Source organism: Ranitomeya imitator, chromosome 2 (genome assembly GCF_032444005.1).
Source record: "Ranitomeya imitator isolate aRanImi1 chromosome 2, aRanImi1.pri, whole genome shotgun sequence".
Lineage (NCBI taxonomy): Eukaryota > Metazoa > Chordata > Amphibia > Anura > Dendrobatidae > Ranitomeya > Ranitomeya imitator.
This window is the reverse complement of record NC_091283.1, coordinates 421,679,305-421,684,303: the sequence shown is the minus strand read 5'-3', so window position 1 is coordinate 421,684,303 and position 4,999 is coordinate 421,679,305. Positions and strand designations below refer to the sequence as shown.

The following is a 4,999-nucleotide window of genomic DNA, read 5'->3' as shown; positions in this document are numbered from 1 at the left end:
GGACCATGTAACCCCCGGGTCCGCCGGCATGAGCACCTTCCAACAATCTTGCAACTTAAAATCATCAATAAGACTTTTTAATAGATAGGTGGTACGGTCCTTACGATTCACGTCCCCACCCTGTCGACATTTCCCCTCACGCGTGCAATTGAAGTCTCCTCCAACCAATAGGGGGGTTGACCCAACACAAAATAAAGGCAAGATTTCAAATAATTCAGCTCTCTCCTGCTTTCCAGGAGGAGCATATACATTCAACATACGCAAAGGAAGTCCTTTGAAAATAAGATGGACTAAAATAGCTCTACCTGGCATAATCTCAGTCACAGACTGAATGATGGTAGAATGTCCATGGCAGAGTAGTCCAATTCCAGCAGCTCGGCAGTCATTGGCACCAGACCACACGGAAGGGCCCAGTTTCCAATCTTCTTTTAAGTCCCTGTAATTTAGATTGCATTGTATGCCACATTCTTGTAAGAAAAAAAAGTCAAAGTCAAATGTCTCTAAATAAGAGAATAAAGCAGCCCTGCGTATAAGGGCTCTTTAGGGACCTCACAATTAGTGAGGCGATCTTGATGGGAGCAGACATTTAAGAGAAATCAGAATCTGATGAAGGAAAAAAAACAATTTGCGGCATCTCCTCCTCCACCTCTCCAGGGGTCAGGATCTCTTTAATATTACTAGGATCTGAGGCAGGAAGAAAGGTGACATCCTCTCTTGGCTCCTCCCCAGTACTTCGACATCCAATTTTCCTCTGGACCTCAGACTGCTTTACATCATCTCTCTGTCTTTTCAGAAGCTGTGAGGAGTCCATATTCTCTGGTTCACTTACATTTGCTGTCATCATGGAGGTCTGGTCTGCTGTCCTCGCGGAGGTCTGGTCTATGATGTCATCCCTCTGGTCTTTCTCTGCTCTCGATCTGGTCAAGGAATTACTGCGACTTCTGGTACATGGCCTACGACCCGATGAGGTCTTATCAGGATCTTTTTAATTTCGCGCCCTAGAGGTTTCCCTCCGACTTTCCACACTGGCTGATCGATAAGGAATCGTACCCCTCTTGCCTTTACCCAAGTTTCCCGTTAATGGTAGGGCGAAACTGGGATTTTCCTTTTCTAGAGGTCTCCTCGGTTCTGCACAATGCCGGGGGTGCATTCATGCTGAACGAGGGCCTTTTCTCCTTTTGACTCTGGGAAACTACAGTGTCTAGAGCTACTATATCGATCAATCCCATAGTTTGGGAGTCCCCAGGAGGATTTAAGGAGCCCCTACGACCATCCCTCTGAGAATCCAACGGCAAGCTCTCCGGCGGAACTACAGAAGGGCTTGGTCCGGACCCGTCAGCGTGCGCCAACCCAGGTCCAGGGGTAGGTGTCGCCATACGCCCTTCGGTGTCATACATAGTAACATAGTAACATAGTTAGTAAGGCCGAAAAAAGACATTTGTCCATCCAGTTCAGCCTATATTCCATCATAATAAATCCCCAGATCTACGTCCTTCTACAGAACCTAATAATTGTATGATACAATATTGTTCTGCTCCAGGAAGACATCCAGGCCTCTCTTGAACCCCTCGACTGAGTTCGCCATCACCACCTCCTCAGGCAAGCAATTCCATTTTGGATAGTCAGTTGACTATCCAAAATGGTGTCATTTTGGATAGTCAGTTGACCTGACTTAGACGGACCATCAGCTCTTGTCCTTTTGCTTGGACAATTTTTGAAGGTGTGACTGGCCTTCCCACATAGATTGCATACGATATCAGAGTCACACATGGCGGAGGTGTGCCCACTCTTACCGCATTTGTTACAGAGGACTACATGAGCGTTTGCACAACTTTCTCGTGTATGCCCATATTCTTGGCAGTTTCGACAGCGCAAGGGCATTCCTGGGTAGCGTAGGAACCCCCTGACATTTCCAATTGCGAAAGTGGCAGGCGGATGGCATAGGCCCCCTATGTTACCACGTTCTTAATGGAATTTCACAAGATATTTCCTCTTCCCATTCCAGAAGCGTTGGGAGTTGAGGATCTCATGTGAAAAGCGTACTGACCTGATGTAACGCCTCAAAAAGATTTCGATATCGCCCTCGGAGACAAATGGACTGTACATGAAGAGCACCAATGGTACTTTTTCTTCACCATACAGGAAGTCAAACCTTAGTCCATTCAGTACGTTACTGTCCTTGTCCGCAACCAACAATGCTGCATGGATGTTTTCACAGCATGATTTAGCCGTAAATGAAACGGTATATCGGCCACGGAACTCCTGGTCGTAAAGACACAGGATTTTGTTTCTCTCTAGGAGGAAGAACTCGAAAAGAACCTCGTTCACAATATAGTGCAAGTTCTTTTCATGACGTTGGCATTTATCCACCTCGATTCAAATGGATTGTCGCAGAGGAGTCTCCCCCACTGCAAATCCAAAAGAGAATGGCATTTTCGGCTCTCAGGGACTAAGCCCCTTCCCAATAGTAACAAGGGTCAGAATCCCACCAGAGGCAAGACTCGTCCCAAGACCGAGAAGGGGGTACCCCAAGAACCTACACTGCCCACTAATCATTTAAACGCTCAGCAAAAAGGAACGCCCTTATTAATTCAGGTCGCCCTGAAAACAAGACGCGATCACTCCTCGTCTGGGGACTAAGCCGGACGCCTATAGCAGCAAGGGGGTGAAGTCCCCACCGTTAAGTAAGGACAATCCCCCAAGACCGACGAACCGGGTACCCCAGACACCTTAGACCAGACCAAGCACAGCAACCATCAAGCCACTGCACTTGATCTTAGCCAAAAGGCCGAGAAGCGATGGCCTGAAATGGTTTGCCACTTCGGCCGCACCAAGGCCTACAACTGACACCCATTGTGGAGACATAGCAAAAGATTGCTGCAGGGAAGACATTTCCAGAAACTCCGCGTGTGTTCAATCTGTGCACAACGCATTTTGCTTAATCTGCATAACTCCGCCTCCTATTTTAACACACCCTCACAGACAGGCGAGCAGTTGTCTTCCCAGCTCTACTGAAGCTGGGCATAGACCCCCTCCCACCATGTGGTCTGCTGCGCTCAGGCAGCAGACTGAAGACAGCAGCCATTTTACACTGCCTTAGATAGGCCAAGAGCCCATTGTGACACGGGAGGGTTCCTGTTGTGAATTCTGTTGTCGAACTCTCTCCTGTTGTCGTGAATGGTACTTCGGCGAGTTCTGTCTATGGACTCCCTCTGGTGGCTGTGAGTGAAGCTGCTGCTTCTGAGGTTCCTTACACAGGTGACGTGGTTTATCCTTTGGTTGGCTGCTCTATTTAACTCCACTCAGATCGTTACTCCATGACAGCTGTCAATGTTCCTGCATTGGTTCAGTTCGCTCTTGGATCTTTCTGATGACCTGTCTTCTCCAGCAGAAGCTAAGTTCCTGATAGTTATTATTTGTTCATTGTTTCCTTGTCCAGCTGGTTATCATGATTTTGTCTTGCTAGCTGGAAGCTCTGGGATGCAGAGTGGCATCTCCGCACTGTTAGTCGGTGCGGAGGTCTTTTTGCACACTCTGCGTGGTCTTTTGTAGTTTTTTGTGCTGACCTCAAAGATACCTTTCCTATCCTCTGTCTGTTTAGTAAGTCTGGCCTCCCTTTGCTGAACCCTGTTTCATTTCTGCGTTTGTGACTTTCATCTTTACTAACAGTCAATATATGTGGGGGGCTGCCTTTTCCTTTGGGGAATTTCTCTGAGGCAAGGTAGGCTTTATTTTCTATCTCTAGGGCTAGCTAGCTCTTAGCTGTGGAGCGTTCCTGACTCTCCCTAGACGCCTCTTCACAGCCTATTTCTAGTTGTTGTGATAGGATTAGGGCCTGCGGTCAGCAGAGCTCCCACATCCCAGAGCTTGTCCTGCGTGAGTTTAACTATCAGGTCGTGCCGGGTGCTCCTAACCACCAGGTCAATAACAGGTTCCGTAGGCTCATTGTGACAGCACGTGAAGGTTCCATGCTCAGATTCTATCTATTCCAGGCAGCGCACCTGATTGGTCAAAAGCATTAGAATACTACTCACACAGGTGTAGATGGTCAAGACATGCATATTCAAGATCAGCACAGACCCCATTTTTCCTTTTTTATTTAAATACATATCATACACCACATAAATAAAAGTCAGTGGTCCACATGAGGGAGCCAATGTTTTACAAAAGAATTCATGCATGCGGTCACAAATGTAGTATGTATGGCCGAACTACTCATAGGATACTTCAATTTAAACACTTAGTAGTGACAGCAGGGGCCTAATTTTGTAGATGGCACAATATATTTGCAACACTGTTACAAAGGCCTAATTCGGGCCTACATCTTAACACACCTGTTGCAACCAGCAAAGACTGATTGATTGCATATTGGATGCAATACAATGCTTGCCATACATAGGTGAAAGCAAGGCAGGCAAAGCACAGAAAATGTTGCAAATGGTCCAGTGAAATTGAGCAAAATGCTACATTTGGCATCTGAAACGTGCATCGTTGACCCTGAAAAGAATTCTCATAAAGAGTTAAATGACAACTTGCGCTTGATTTCAATTCAATCTATTTTTGGAAACCGGATCAGAAAATGAGTGCACTGTTCCCGGAAATACTGCAATAACGGGTCAATGTGTGAAGTGGACAGAGCAAGCTCCATTTCCAGCTCCCTGTTCTAAAAATTCATTTAACATATGGTCCCCAAATAGGGGACGTATCAGATATTATACTGATAAGAACAGATAAGGTTTCTACAAAAGTTTATTTTGTCATAAGACATACAACAAGAAAGTTAGAATGAAACCTTTTGTTCAAAAAGGAACATAGACAATTACAACAACATGAACAACTTAATATAAAACAGTATTCCACATATAAAAACACCATCTACGATTTGCTTCTCTCTTCCCCACATCTTTAACATCCTTTAAAAAATAAATAAACATTTCACTAAAAGCCAATTTAATACAATCAATTACAGAGATAAAATCACGGTTAAAAAGTAAAATGT

At 45.5% G+C, this 4,999-nt stretch overlaps 1 pseudogene; it reads right to left on the bottom strand.

The window, feature by feature from the left end:
• Window positions 1-4,578: 4,578 nt before the first annotated feature.
• On the bottom strand, window positions 4,579-4,779 carry LOC138668131 (U2 spliceosomal RNA; annotated as a pseudogene).
• Window positions 4,780-4,999: the final 220 nt, after the last annotated feature.